The 16823-nt window shown below is 35.2% G+C and overlaps 1 protein-coding gene across 2 annotated transcripts in view; it reads left to right on the plus strand.

Moving 5' to 3' along the window:
• Positions 1 to 16823, plus strand: part of ab (BTB/POZ-zinc finger protein abrupt) — a 241106-nt gene that overhangs the window by 67292 nt on the left and 156991 nt on the right. The window contains exon 2 of one of the 2 annotated variants that reach the window (XM_089096704.1): positions 11079 to 11170. The exons of the other annotated variant lie outside the window; for it this stretch is intronic. The gene's annotated coding sequence lies outside the window, so the exon portion shown is untranslated. The remainder of the gene's footprint in view (positions 1 to 11078; positions 11171 to 16823) is intronic. 2 annotated transcript variants of the gene reach the window in all.

A 16823-nucleotide genomic window follows, 5' to 3' on the forward strand; every position in this document is an offset into this window, starting at 1 on the left:
TTCCACTGTACACTCTATCATTTGACAAAAAATCATATAGAACTCTGTACGAGCTGACCGTGCAATCCCTAGATCATGACTCTCAACTATTTGAAAATGGAATAACCGATTCAATGTTTTCAAAAAATCATGGGGTTATTGTTTTGGACTTGTCAGGCACACAGGATATGAGTATAGTACGAACAGGGAATGTACTTTTAGAGTGTACATTTGACGATGCTTTGACTGAGATTATCACGCTAATATCACTGAGTCAATTTGAAACCTATTGGGAAATCACACCCGACGGCAGTGTTCTACTAGACCTAGAACCATGAACACAAACCAAATAATCAACGTATTTAGTATGGATCCATACATGTCCCAGTATATTGCATACCTTCCGACTTCATTGAAAAAATTCCAAGTGTTAACAATACCCTTATCATTGTTAATAGCAGTCCATCGACTTTGAAGACCGGTCATTGGCTATGCATCTTTCAAACAGCGAAGAATATTGAATTTTTTGATCCTCTTGGCCTATCGTATAAATTCTACACACCATACATCAGCAACTTCAGTGAAAGCAGTGGGAAAACCATTATTCAAAATCAACGAAGAGTCCAGGATTTAACGACTAAGACATGTGGCTTTCATGCACTACTCTTTTTCATGTTCAGATGTCGTGGCTACACCTACAAGCAGTATCTCAACATCTACGTTGACTTACCCCGATTGAACGACTTTCTAGTAGAGAATATACTTACAAGTTTATATAATATTGATTTTAGGGCTCTAATAATAAAATGTTCTAAAGATGTATGTGAAGTTGTTTATTAAACAAAAAAAATTATATACATGATAAAACGACTTTTCTACTCTTTAGATTTCATCCACTACTAGGTATTTGTTGACAACAACTAGTGCAGGTAGATTATCTGAATTCACAGTGTACTGATCCTGATGTACTGCAATGTCAGGGTGACATTTTCTACAGTAGAGCGTGACTTCACTCTTGTCATATCTCTTTGTATAGTCAATGATACTATTCTCATTCATTCTATAGAATTCACATGTTTCAATTTGCTTATTTGAAGCAATTTCATAAACAGTGTCCTCGAGTGTCGAATCACATTCCGTCACAACCAAATAAAAATCAGTGGGCTTATAATCACAACACCCATTGTCTTCACAACAATGACGTAGAAACCATATCCTTTTGTTGTTCCAACAGTTGAAACGTTGACCCGGTTCCTCCTCCCAGAACAATCTAAAACCACGACGATACCAATGTCGTAGCAATAAACTAAAATCACGGTTAGGATTCTTTCCAATCATACCGAGATATGTATTCTCCCACTGCTTACATTTATCATAGTGGCAATTGGAGCATAGGTGGCCTCTAGGATGAGAGTCACACACCTCTTCAAGACAGGAATTACAACCTTTAATTTGTACAGCATACCCTCTATGCAATTTACACGGGTTGCTTAATCTAAACTTTTCATCATACTCGTCAATCATTGTGCAACTCTCACATGATGACCAGCTGCCCAGTGAGTACATACATAACGGACATGTATGGAACATTTTGTCATGTGTTGACACTCTCACTGCCACAATAAAACTGAGCTAGCAACAACAAAAATTGTCTGAGATAGAGAGAGAGAGAGAGGAGTAAATCATCCTTGAGCACCATCTTTCTCGTGAAAAACAAAAGTCCTAAATTTCTAAACTAATGTTTAAAAGCATATCCACAATATCATTTTGCCGTGTTGTGATCAATATATCAATAAATTGTGTAAATGCATTTGGACCACGACGTAGAAGCTTCATACAATAGTCTAATGATGACGAATCAGTTTTCATTATATCGAGAAGCATTCCTCGAGAAAATATCTTCCTTTGAATAAACAACTCTAGAAAATTTTCGTCTAGAATAAAATGTTTTTCCATAAGAATTAGATTACTCGTGATTTCCTCTTTCTCGAATCCATCCATTTTTTAGAGTCTTAACTCTCTCACAACCAACTTCAGACTATACAGAATTGTTTCTACTCTAAAATATATACGCTAGTCTACTATAGAAAGAAAAAAAATACCATTGATTTAGAAACAATTTTATTGAACATAATCACAATAATAATAATAATCACTGATGCATTTTGTTCTCATCAATATATTTCGATAGGACATCTAATGCTGACAGACGTTTATTTATATGGAGAATATTCACTTTTCCAGCAAAACATAGCTGCTCCTCCTGTTTAAATTTGCTTAATGATATCACGTATCTGGCATACATAGTGTTCCATTCAAGACATAGTCTACAACCAGCAGTTCTTTCCACAGCCACATTGGGTACTCGTATATCGTTGCTGCTGCTGTCAGCTCCATCATTAATCTCCAATTATGTAAATGCACCACTCTTTTTTTCTCCACTAATATCCTCTCAAATAAACTATTCTCTTTGAATTCAATTCTCTTACTAATATGAATTGTAGTGAAAACCATTTCTTTTATTCAAATCCCAACCACAAATCAAGTTATCGTATATGGAGTAACCTCCACTCTCTGATTGGCTTAGAAGAAACGGATGTTACCTTGAAAAACCAGTTCGGTTGTGTTATATAATTTCGTGCATGCCCCCAAAACATGTTTGACTACTTTATATCATATCAGTTTTTTAAGAATGTACACGTGAACTCATGACGTACATTCATTGTGCAATTGACAACAAAAACAGAAAAAAAAAACCTGTTTGATGACATTATATTATTACGACCAAGCTCTCAAAACATGCTTGACCACATTATACACTGCAAAATAACTAATCTGGTAATCTGCCATGGAAAGATGCCATGGAAGGTAAAGTGGGCAAATAACACCGGATGGAACATAAAGGACGCAAAATGGAACGTCTTACCCTACTTAAGTTCTGCCCTGGGGAAATATAAGGTTTTTATAGAAAGCTTTGTCGTAGAAACTTAAAAAAGGGCTCATTCGATTGGAAATTCAAAGGGCTAGTGCCCTTTTTTATAGTCAAAAGTGATTGGAGGACAACCAACCCCCCTCTCACACCCACCTTTTCCCCAAACACATCAATCAAATTTTTGAGATAGCCATTTTGGTCAACTTACTTGAAAGTTCTAGAAATTAGGTATTTGAGGATGAAAACCCCCCACCCCACAGTCCTCAGGGCAAGGGTTGTAAGTTATGCCCTGGGGGCATATAAAGTTTGAATAAAAAGTGTTGTCGTAGAAACTTAAAAAAGGGCACATTCAATTGTAAATTGAAATGGCTAGTGCCTGTTTTAATAGTCGAAAGTGATTGGAAGGCCACTAACACATCTTCCCTGCCCATCATTCCCCCAAACACATACAATCACAGTTTTGAGATAACCATATTTTTAAACGTAGTTGAAAGTTCTGGAAATTATGTTTTTAAGGATGACAACCCCCCCCCCCCACAGGCCTCGGGGCAACGGTTGTCAGCTATGCCCTGGGGGCATATAAGGTTTTTATAGAAAGCGATTTTGTAGAAACTTCAAAAGGGGCTCCTTCAATTGAAAATTGAAAGGGCTAGTGCCTTTTTTAATAGTTGAAAGTGACTAAAGGACAACTAACCCCCCTCTCACGCCAATCATTTCCCAAAACATCCAATAAAATTTTTGAGATATCCATTTTGTTCAATGTAGTTGAAAATTCCGGAAATTAGGTCTTTGAGGATGATAACCCCCTTAGAGCCCTCAGGGCAAAGGTTTTAAGTTATACCCTGGGGACATATAAGGTTTTTATAGAAAGTCTTGTCGTAGAAATTTCAAAAATGGGCTGATTTGATTGGAAATCGAGAGGTCTAGTGCTCTTGTTAATAGTCGAAAGTGAATGGAGAGCAACTGAGCCTCCTTTCACGCCCACCATTTCCCGAAACCCATTCAATCAAAGTTCAGAGACAGATATTTTGTTCAACGTAGCTGAAAGTTCTGGAAATTATGTATTTGAGGATGACAAACCCCCCCAGAGCCCCCAGGGCAAAGTTTGTATGTTATGCCCTGGGGGAATATAAGTTTTTAAAGATGGCGTTGTCGTAGAACCTTCAAAAGGGGCTCATTCAATTGGAAATTGAGAGGGCTAGTGCCCTTTTTAATTGTCGAAAGTGATTGGAGGGGAACTAACCCCTCTATTACGCCCACTATTTCCCCAAATATATCGAATCAAAATTTTGAGATACCCACTTTCTTCAATACAGTTGAAAGTTGTGGAAATTATGTCTTTGAGTAGGAGATTCCCCCCACAGTCTTCAGGGCAAGGGTTATAAGTTGTGCCCTGGGGGCATATAATGTTTTTATTGAAAGCTTTGTCGTAGAAATTCAAAAGCCTAGTGCCCTTTTTAATAGTCGGAAGTGATTGAAGGGCAACTAACCCCCCCCCCCCTCTCATGCCCACCTTTTCCCCAAACACATCCAATCAAAATTTTTGGATTGCCATTTTGTTCAACGTAGTTCAAATTTTTGGAAATTAGGTCTTTGAGGATGACAAAGCCCCTCCCCCAGAGCCCTCAGGGCAAGGGTTTTAAGTTATGCCCTGGGGGCATATAAGGTTTTATAGAAAACGTTGTCCTACAAAATTTAAAAATGGCTCACTCTATAGTAAATTGAGACGGATTGTAGCCTTTTTAATAGTTGAAAATGATTTGAGAGTAACTAACCCCCCTCTCACACCCACAGTTTCCCCAAACATATCTATTCAAAGTTCTTAGATAGCCAATTTTTTTCAAGGTAGTTGAAGTTCTGGAAATTATGTTTTTAAAAGATGATAACCACCCGACAGCCCTCAGGGTAAGGGTTGTAAGTTATGCCCTGTGGCATATAAGGTTCTTATAGAAAGCGTTGTTGTAGAAACTTCAAAAAGGGCACATTCGATTGGAAATTGAAAGGGTTAGCGCCCTTTTTAATGCTCGAAAGTGATTGAAGGGCAACCAGCCCCCCTTTCACACCAACCATTTCCCCAAACACATCCAATCAAAGTTTTGAGATAGTTATTTTGTTCAACGTAGTTGAAAGTTCTGGAAGTTATGTATTTGAGGATGACAAACCCCTCAGAGCCCCAAGGGCAAAGATTTCAAGTTATGCTCTGGGGGCGTATAAGGTTTCTATGGATAGCGTTATTGTAGAAATTTCAAAATGGGCTCATTCAATTGGAATTGAGAGGGCTAGTGCCCTTTTTAATAGTCAAAAGTGATGGAAAGATAACTAACCCCCTCTCACACTAGGCACTGTCCCAAGCACATCCAATAAAAATTTTGTGATACTCATACCGTTCAAAATGCTTGAAAGTTCTGGAAATTAGGTTTTTGAGGATGACACCCCCCCCCACCCTCAGTGCTAAGGTTATAAGTTATGCCTTATGGGCATATAATGTTTTTATAGAAGGCGTTGTCGTAAAAATTTCAAAAAGGGCTCATTCGATTAGAAATTGAATGGGATATTACCCATTCAAATTTACATGGAAGAGATGGCTGTTTAACTTCGGAAGAGGCTCAGTATTTTTCCCTAAAAAAGACTATTTAAATATAAAACGAACAGAAATTAATCAAAAAAAAAATTTTGCACAAAATAAGTTTTTCAAAAAAAGTGAAGAACTCTATTAAACCAAAAATGAACAAAAATAGAATCAAATAATCTAACAAGCATACAACGACCACAAATCAGTATCAATAAATAAATGAAACACAAAACAAACAGAAATTAACATAAGTCAAACTTCAAGCGAGCATAAATTAATCTGAGTAGGGTTCTAAACCCTATGCTTTCTAAAAGCCAGAATATAACTTGTACTTCACTAAAAAAATTCTTTTAAATGTTTTGAATTTTATGACTTTAAGAAATCAAAAATTAATTCAGACTTTAAGGAATAAATATCAGCATATGTGTATTAAACTGACAATGCACATTTTTTCAGTAAATTCATTTACTGAAAATTGCTCGCTTGAAGTTTGACTTATGTTAATTTCTGTTTGTTTTGGGTTTCATTTATTTATTGATACTGATTTGTCGTAGTTGTAGGCTTGGTAAATTATTTGATTCTATTTTGTTCATTTTTGGTTTAATGGAGTTCTTTACTTTTTTTGAAAAACCTATTTTTTCGCAAAAAGTTTTTTTGATTAATAGATTAAAAAAAAATCGGTACTTTTCAAGATACCGGTAGTCACGCAAAAATTTTATTGAAGATCAGATAGCATTATCCGGTGAGACACTGCAAAATAAAGGGTTCTCTCTCCGGGAACTTTATTTAAACTTTACTTTTTTCGGATATAGGGGGAATAAAAGGTACCTAGGTTAGGTTACGTATTTAATTTCTTCTATGCTTTACCCCCCCCCCCCCCCCAACCCCTGATATGCAAATATATAGCCCAAATTTGTTTCTGAACTATTATATTTTTATCCTATTTTGTTTTGTTTCATTAGCATTAACGGAACTTCACTTACCGCGTGACTACTGATATCTTGGAAAGTACCGAAAAGTCTTTTCCTGGAAGTAAAGAGTGAAATTAGAACTTAAACCAAACAAAAACTATTGCACTGACAGGACTAGAATCGGTGGGACTAGAATCTATTCAGGAAGAAGTAGTAACGTAAATCGAAAAACATTACGAGTCCAGGTTAATCGAACAGATTTTCTGCAATAGCTCAGGAACAGCTCAGGGGGCAGAGCTGAAACTTCCAGGGGTGTTGAGGGACCAAGTGAACCTCAAATATTGACTTAGGGGAAGAAGAAGATATAACTCGAAACACACTATATCCATCCAGGTGATTAAAATAGTGTATCTGCATTATCTTAGGAACGGCTTGGGGCTACTAATTTTAGCGAGTTGATGCTTTTAGAACGTCAGAGGGGGAGTTGAAATTTTTTGTTTAGGGGAAGAGGGGCCAATAATTGGTCTCCTATCCAATTAAACATTTTGCCCCTACTGGCCTTGAGGGATATTAAAATCTGTTCACGGTGAAGCAGTGTTGTAAATCAGAAAACACTACATTCTCCCAGGTTATCAACCTAGCATATCTACAATATCTTGAGAATACCTTGGGGGATTGAGTTGAAACTTTCAAAGTGTCAGGAATGGGTAAGAGGACTCCTTATTTTGTGTTTTTGGGTAAAAATGATTTCTAAGATCACACTGCAGAGTATCACAAATTAAAAAAAAAAAAACAATGAGGAAGAAAAAAATGGTACCCTTGCATTATATGGGACTGTCACGGATACCAGTCACGAAAACCGGTTTTTCACGTGTTACTTCAAGACACCGCTATAAAGTAATGGAATGCATAGCGTGGTTTTCATTGCGTATACGATATTTAGACTGTCGTTTTTTGGGGTTTAGGGGGGGGAGGTAGCCTACCTAGGTTAGGTTACGTTACGTTTTTAATATATGCAATGCTTTACCGCCCACCCCCCACCCTTAATGTGTAAATATATAGCCCAAATTTGTTTTCCAACTATTATAAATTCATCCTATTTTATTTTATTTCATTAGTATTAACCAAACTTGACTTTTTAGCAAGGCGGATCCAGGATTTTTTTTCGGGGGGGGGGGTACTAATTTTTGTCTCAGCTTTCGATTTTTCGGGGGGGGGGTTACTAATTCTTTACTCAGTTTTCGACTAATTTTACTGAGTTTTACCTAGGTTTTACTAATTTTCGACTTATTTTAGACTCGGTCAAAAATTTTGGAGGGGGGGGTTCAAACCGGGTAACCCCCCTCCCCCCTGGATACGGCCTTGCTTTTTAGAAAGGCTCATATAATCCAAGAGTACCGAAAAATGAAGATAATTCCAACCGGTGAAAAATGGAAGGATAAATATTCAAATGTTTCGGCCGAGAACTCCACTCAACCGTCTTTGGTGCGTAAATGTAAATAAAGAATAAAACATATACGGATGAAAGTCCTAAGAACAAAATAGAACCAAACGAACCTCCAAAACAATCACTTGATTAAAAGAGGCCTTCTCCAAGCAACGGTGAAAGGGCAATTCCACCGCTGCTAGGAGAAGGTATCTTAATTTAGCGTTTGTTTTATTTTTATTTTGTCCCTAGGACTTTTATCCGTACATTTCACTCTTTATTCATTCTTTACACTGAGAATGATCAAGCCGAGGTTTCGACCAGGGTTGCCACCCTGACCTGGAAGAATTTACTAAATCGGAGAGGAAAAATTTACTAGATTGCATCTGTTTTTACTAAATTCTCAAAAAAAAAATTTGCGCGAGCGGCTACGCCGCACAAGCACCGCCAAACATCGATTTTTACTATAGGAGGATAATCAATACGATTTTCACAATCTTTTTTCCCTTTTTCTTCTTTTTTTTCTCTTTTCCTCTTTTCTTTCGTTTTCATAGTATGATTGAAAATTCCAGAAACCTACAAGTTCAAAAATCCTTGTTTTGGATATATATATATATATATATATATATATATATATATATATATATATATATATATATATATATATATATATATATATATATATATATATATATATATATATATATATATATATATATATATATATATAATGTTACATTCCTACTTACTTTTAATTTCTCTCAGCAGGCTCCTTTTTCCTCAATAAAAATTTTCAAGCTGATGACATTCACCTAATCACCTTGGGTGGTTGGCTTTTGTTTTGATTCCAATAGATTCCCAATCATCACAAATCCAAGTGTCATTATAGCTTAATTTTTAGTTGGTAAGATTTGATACACAGAAAGCTGATTTTGTCGACCTTTAGACGCCGAAAGTGAAGTGTCTGGTTATGAAAATAGGTGACTGCTTGTCTGTCTCTGAGACAGACAAGCAAAATTGTAAATTGTAAAAGAGACAAGCAAAAATTATAAATAGTCATATGTTTACGATAATTTTTTTCCCTGAATTCATGGAAAATCAAAAAAAAAATTTTTGTTTACTATAAATCATGACTTTTTACTAGTTTTTACTAGATTTCGGGAAATTTACTAGATCCTCTAAATACTAGATTTGTTTTTACTAGATCTAGTAAAATCCTACTGACGGTGGCAACCCTGGTTTCGACCGAAAAATACGCATATTCATTTCCTTTTTTCACTGGCTGAGATTATCATTGTAAATTTCTTTTTCAATTTTGTTCTCATTTTTTTAAGGGCAAAAAGCTTTTTTAAGGGAATCATGAATTTTTATTTGTCTTGAGGGTGTCTAAAATTTTGGCACAATAAGCCCCTGAGGTACTTGAAATCTAATAAGGGTGAAGTAGAAAGGTGAATAGGAAATCATGTGTACCCAGTTTATCAAAATGACGTGCCTGAAAATATCTCGAGAGCTGCTGGCAGGATCTAGTTCAAACTTTCAGCGAGTTGAAAGGGGTGGGGGCGGGATTCGGCATTGAATTTTGACTTGGAGGATGGGTTCACATAGAACCTCTTTACAGTGAAGTAGCTTGATAAATAATTAGAAACTAAATGAACAAAGATTATGAAAATACCGTAGGTCTATCTTCAATATTCCAAGAGTGACTTGGGGGGAGGGGGGTCGAATTTAAACTTTAAGGGAGTGATAAGGTAGAAGGAAATGCAATGAAACTGCGAATGCTGTGTTTGAAGGGGATAACTTTTTGAAATATTATATTCTACTCAAAAAAGGGGACGAAAGAGGGCAAAAATTTTTGAGAGGAGGTTTATCTTGAAAAATTATTTTGAAATAGAGAAGCTCCTTTTAATCTATTACTGCTGATCTGATACGATGACCTTGGTAAACAAAAAACGACTGCAAACAAACAAATAGAAACGCGTCCATGACCGTCCTCGGGAAAATGCAATCTCGACAAAAATTATAATCCATCATTTTAATTTTTTTATGCTTAAGAACTGAAAATAAAACTACAAATGATACTAATATATACAACAATGAAACTATGTCAATCAAAAATGAACAGCAAGTAATTTTATAACACATTTTCCAAAAAAGAAGTTTTCCCAAGAAAAGTAAAGAACCGTATTAAAACCTGAGATGAGCTGTAGCTCGTCTATGAAAATTCAAGCCATATGAAAGTCATATGAAAATTCAAGCTTGAAACGATTAGAAATTTTTATCGATGAATAAATAAAGCTCAAAACAAACTAAAATGGAAATTAATGATCACATCAAACCTATAGCAGGTAAAGATAAGAAATACTTCTACAAATGAATAAATCAATCCGAGGACAAAAAAAAATCATTAAGCAATTTGAACTTAACACAAACAGAAATTACCAAAAACAGGAGTAGGGTCTATCGCCCGCTAAATCTTCTGAAGGCCAGTGACATTGCCGCTTTACCGAAAACGAAATATATTTTGAACAATTTCTCTTAGATGATTGCACGTTGAAAATCCAAAATTTATAAGATTTGCAGATATTCAGAGCATATATTGGACAATTAGTATACATGCATTAGATCTTATCAGTAATATTAGCTTCATTAACTCTTCATCATTACGGTGATTTTCTTTCTTTTTGTGTCTAGTTTTGATGGGGGGGGGGGGGAGAAGCTATTATTTGTACATTTTTATTAGATTTGTTATATATAACTTCTAATGAAATTAATTCTAAATGAAATAAGCTAATTTCTTTTGAAATTAGTTTCTCTAAAAGAGAAACTAATTTCTCTTTTTTATATTGTTGGAGTTATGACAAATAAAACACACTGCTAAAAATACAAATCATTTCAGTAAAGCACAATGACGCAATGAAGTGCAAAAAGAACAAATAAAGCATACTGTTCGAAATACAGATCGTTTTCAGTAAAGTGCAAATTATGATTCTAGTTCGCATACAATGGCATAGTCCTCGATCCTTTTCTTTGAGCTGGCTAGGATTTAAACACTCAAATATCCAAGTTTTCTTCGAGGAGTATAACGTTTTATAACATTTAAAAAATCCAAATTCTTTGCCCCTTTTCTAGCTTTGTTATTTATTAAGTCCGGGTTTAAATATGGTATAAGAGAAGTCATTCAAATGTTTCGGTAATCTTCTAATACCCTGAGTAACGAAGTGGCTTTTAATTTAATTGTTAAGATATCTTTGTTTTCAGGTACTTCCGTACTATTATCACAAATGAATCCAAAGACTGCAATATCGTAGTGGACTAATGGAAAAACAAGACATATTTCTGACTTTATCTTTGTAAGTACGTCCCCATCGTCTATTAACACTTGAAAGCTCGTATTTGCCAAAGCTAAAGAACTTGCAAAATCCACCTTTTTGATAAATATCTGATAAGACATCTTTCGCGAAAAGCTTCACTTGGTTGATCAGATTTACCTAAAAGGCCGCTCATGGGAATACATTAAAACTACCAGCTTATTCAATTTTATAAAGGCTCAACAAGAAGATTTCGCGACTGATGAAAATATTTCCGCTAATTTGCCAACTTAACCAGTAAGTGACTGCAAGAAAAGGCAAAAGGTGCTGAGCATAGTAATAAGTCCCCATGACCTCGTGCATTTAATCTAGTACATCCAGCTCTGAGTCTGCTTTTGGCTTCACCTCCTTGCAGCAGCATCGAGTCCTTCCTCTTTCAAGTAATTGTTCGTCCTTGCTGTGGGTCCTGCAAACGCAACCTTTAGACCCATCGCACAATTCAACTTCACAATTCTGTTTTGGCCACAAAACCGAAATCTCCCCCCTAGAGGAACTTCATCCTGCAAAAAGTTTCCTACATATTTTTGGAAAACTGGTATTTTTCTAGTTGGTGTGAGGCCCCCTGAAAAGTGAGCAAAAGATGAACAATATATAAGACTGAAAGAAAAATATCTAGACTACGGGAGGACCAGAGCCGAATTTTCAGAGATCCTGAATAAAAATAGAGACCCTTTATATTAAGCTCCAGCCCGAAAGATAGATATCTCTGCTGATACCTCCCCCCTCCCTAGAAAAGAGGAGAAATTTTAAAAATACATAACGGAAATAAAAATCCCCAGTTCGTTGAGGATGAACCCTTCCATTGTCAAGATTAGAGTTTATGTTTTCTGAAAAAAAACTTGACTTTAGCTTAAAAGCCAGTGGCCGTTGAGGCTCTATCTGCCCTTACGTTAAGATTTTTGCTGAATATGATATATAAAAACAACAGAAATTCTAAGAAAATATTTTTAAATGATAAATCAAAAGGTAAAGGTAAAGAATACGGCATTGGACTTTACAGTCCCCAGCGTCGGTACTGATCTCCATTTCATGGCCCTTTAGTCAGAAAGTGCAATGGGAGGGGCCGGTGTCCATTCATCCTGTACTTTCGCACAACCTTTCTGTTTACCTTCCCCAGATTTATCCAGGTACACCTTTAGAGCTTGGCCAGCTCTTGATGGGCTTTCAGAGTCACGCCACTGACCTCTGTTCCAAACCAAATAATCAACGACACCGGGAGTTAACTCCTGTCCCCACGGATAAATGATTTCAAGTCTAGCCTGCTAACCACTTGGATAGGACAGCTCCAGGCTCCATAGCAATGATCCAACACGGCTATGATAAAGTGCAATGGAATATGAAAAGTGAGGGTGATCCGTTTTTGCTCACACGGCGAAAACATCTGTTTAAGGTGACAAAATATTTTTGAAGTTACCTCAAACAGTATTAGAGTTCAGGAGCGGAAATTCAAAATTGGGAGATAGCACCATCGTTCAAAAATTACTTCAAAATTTCGGTTAGTGTAACTCACAAATCCCCATAATAACTCTTTTGATTGCGCTCTAATATACTTGCCTCAGGCGAACGTTAAGCTTTACTAGGTTTATTGCACTTCATTAAAGGAATTTTTAACTTTTTTTTATGGATACGAGAGAGTTGTTTAGCATTTTAACATTGGAACACTAAAAAGTAAGGTATTAAGTAAGCAAAAGTTAGCTATTTCAGTGTTACTAACTAAAATCAACTTAAACTTTTAATTAATTTAAAACTTTTCAAAAAAACTTTTAAAGAAAAGTAAACAGCTATATTAAGTAAAACACGAACACAGATAAAGTCATATAATCGTTCAAATCCATGACGAACTGAAACTACTTTTAATGATTAGATGACACCCAAAGCGATCAAAAATTACGATAACTAATCAAGTCAAACTTAAACGAACAAAAATTACTACAAACAGGACAAGGGCTAATGCTGCTTAACCTTTCTAAATTCGAGAACTTTTTTTTTATTGAAAACAGTTTTTATCTCGACCAGTGTATTTTTTCTTCTTTTTTATTTGTTATAACTTCAGCAAAACATAAAAATAAATTTATGTGTTAAGGCAAATCAAGGTCTAAAAATAAAAGTTGTAACATCCGTTTCCTTCCGTCCCTATCGAAACGTCTAAACGGATTGAATTTTCCGAAAACGATGTTTATTTTGATAATAAATATTGATAGTGAGTTTATTTTGATAATAAATATTGTTAGTGAGTTTTTGTTTTGTCAGAACCTCAAGAAAAAAAAATACACCTTAATAATTAAGGTCACTGGAAAGAACTGATGAAAGTAGACTGATTGTTTAATATATTAATTTAATTCCTAGAAGTCTCAGTAATTTTTCATTTATTAATGTTATAAAAAAGACAAAATCAAAAATATTTTGTTTTCAATGTAGTGCAAATGACGCTCTGGTACTTAGAAGGCTTAGGGGACGTTAGGACGTAGCGACGTTAGGCCTACTCCTGTGTGTGGTAATTTCTGTTCGTTGTAAGTTTGGCGTTGTAAGTTATCCACTGAAATTTCTATTTATTTTTGGTGTTTTTTATTCATTGACACCAATTTCTGTTCGTTTTAAGTTTGAATTATTGTAAAACTTTATTTCTACCCATCTTTGATTTAATATAAATCTGTATTTTCCATTGAAAAATTTGGTGGATTAAATGTTTGTTTAAATTTTTGATTAAATAATTCTTATACGTTTTTAAGTGATAATACTTTTTTTAATGGTTAATAAAAGGACATCTGTGAAATTTTGTTTTTGCTTAAGATTAATATTTTGGCTTCTTATTTAAAACTGGAAAAAAGTTTGCAAGCAAATTTTAAGAATATTTTTACTATAGAATTTTGAGTCGATAGAAAGGGAAAATATTATTTAAATGGAATTCAAATCTGAATATTTTTGTCCTTCTATAGGCATGAAACCATCCTTGCTTCCATCTTGTTACAATCTTGAATATAGACAAACATTATTCGATCATTTTACTATAGAAATACCATTGTGCTAGGTATATTGTAACTGATTATTTGTTTAAACAAATGATTATGAGGTCATTTATTAAAAGGAGTTTTGTTTTTTAAAAAGAATAAAATGAAAAGAGGATATCAAGTATCAATTCAATCAGATTTGCTTCCTAACTGAGGTTCCCTTTGTTCTGAAATTAATTGAGGTGTCTTCATGGCATGAAATTTTAAAGCAAATCAGGTTTTAAAAAAAAGGTCGGATATTTCACACTAGGAATTCATAAAACAACATTTTGTTTCCAATACGTATTGTCCTTGATAAGTTACCCTTGGTCTACCCAAGTCAAAATATAAAATCTACTCGAACCCCCCCCCCCTCCTCTGTCCTAACCTTCCTCGATATATAAACTGGAGCCGTAAATATCCATCCCTGAGATGTTGCGGGTATGGTAATTTGATAACCTGGATGGACATAGTATCTGTTTTTTTTAAATCTACCCTTTCCCCCAAGCCACAATTCAACACCCGCAATGTCTGTTTGTCTAAATATGGCGTTCTCGTAACCTGGATGCAGATAATCTATGTTCATTTAGTTTAACATTCCCCTCAACGTTCCCGGAAAGTAACAACTAGATACCCTTAGCTGTTCCTGAGATATTACAGATAGGCCATTTTGATAGCCTGACAGCACTAAGTATCTCTTGATTTATCTCAATACTTTGTCATGAATAAATTATAAATTTTATAAGATCTCATAGTGTGCATTTTCGACGTAACACCTTTAATTAGGTGTTTTCGACGCAACACCTTTAATTAGATAGGAGTAGACTCCAGCGGCGCGCCGATGAGGAAAGACCGCCGGTGGCAGTGCCAAAATCAGCGCGCCCCGCCGCTCCACTGGTAAGATGCCGGTGGCGCGCCGCGGGTCCGCTGTTGGTGGTGTGCCGCCGGCGCGCTCGATGTTGACCGTGAACATTAATGTTTTCATCAGTCTTGCTCAAATCACAGCTTAAATTTACAACAGATTCAAGCCTATTCATGAGTTGAAAAATTCACAAGTTGCTGGCTGGAACTGGTCTTCTTCGTTATTTATCAAGAGAAGTAGAAATCTGGTAGAAACGAAATGGCTGTGGCGTTTCAGAACCCTTGCATAATACGAGTAGTTGAAGTATCTATTAGCTATGTATTCTTAACATAAATAATTATCAAAATTAGTAGTTTTGTTTCATCGAGCATTACTGCATATAAACTTCAAATAACGTATCACAAAATTCGTCAGTTATCTGGGTAAAAACTTTGAATATAACTTTGAACTTAGAAGCTTAATTTTTTCATAATGCCCTTTGCCTATATCTATTTTGTCACATTTAAAACAGTTGAAATGGGCGACTGTGATATTGATTTTTTTTTTTTTTTTTTGGCTGTTTTTGATTCCAAATAAGCAATCTTGTGTTAAAAAATTGTTTTTAATTACAATTTAAAAAAAAAATGCATTTTAAATTTTTTTTTTGCTTCTTTATAGAATATATTTCATTTAGGCTAAGGCTGAACTGCAGCTTTTTTATTTCTTTTGTCTGTTCTTTTGTATATTATTCATTTTTTCTTTAGGGGATTTATTCCAAATTATGAATTGATAAATACCTAATATCAGTCAAATTATAAACTGCATCTAACGGGAGTAGATTTATCAAATTGAAAAATAGATGATGAGCACTTCACATGAGAACACTTCAATTACAATGACGCAAAAAACACTTAATAGTTTATTCGCTATGAAGAAAAATGAAGTGCCAGCTATTTTCTTAGGTAAAAAATGAAAAGCTCATCCGTTTTAAGTGTAATTAAATGAAATAATATGCAGACTGAAGTAGCTCCAGGAAGATGTTGAAATTTTCATCCTAGTTCGTCACTTTTAATCCAAGCAAAATGTTAGGACACATAGTATCAGTTATTGAGTTTAAGCTTTGATTTCCAAATGCTCACAAGAATTACCAAATTTAAGAAAGTCGCAACAATAAGTCACCTGTGGTCAAAATACTCAAAGACTCCTCTTTGATCCCCACCCAGACTCAAAGCTTCTGCTATGGTCATTTCCATGGAAATCTCCAAAGAGTGTCTTTTTAAAATAGCTTTCAAGCGTAGTTAGGCGTATTTAGACTTTTTTGCTTTTCTTCAAAGCTTTGAAAAAAGTGTTATAATATTCCAAATGTTACATTTGTGCATATTTTTGGTAATCATTTGTGGGGTGATCGACTTTTCTAAACCACTGTAGATACGTAAGAACGTTGCAACATCTAGTACCCTGAGGTCATAAGACTGTCAAAGACTCCTTCTGGAGCCTCCCAAATTGAAAGCTTTTATTATGACCTGGCTTTTTAATGTAACTTGGGCACTGGACCAAGGGCGCCATTGTTACTCGAGCGCAACGTTAGGTGGGGATGTCGATATCGCTTTCGTCACACCAATTCGTTTTAGTGTGAATCTACCTGGTACATATGAATGAATGTCTTCAAAGTAAACCCGTTTCATCAATAGGAAAAAAACGGATTGGACGCATATGTCCGTTTCCCTTTGGACCATAAAACCAGGCAAGTGCTGCGTAAAGCATAACTCACGAAAATCTTGTTAATTTTGTCAACTTTTGCACTTTT

The sequence above is a fragment of the Artemia sp. Qi Xiang Cuo genome, chromosome 11 (genome assembly GCF_049724085.1).
Source record: "Artemia sp. Qi Xiang Cuo chromosome 11, ASM4972408v1, whole genome shotgun sequence".
In the NCBI taxonomy this organism is placed as follows: Eukaryota; Metazoa; Arthropoda; class Branchiopoda; order Anostraca; family Artemiidae; genus Artemia; species Artemia sp. Qi Xiang Cuo.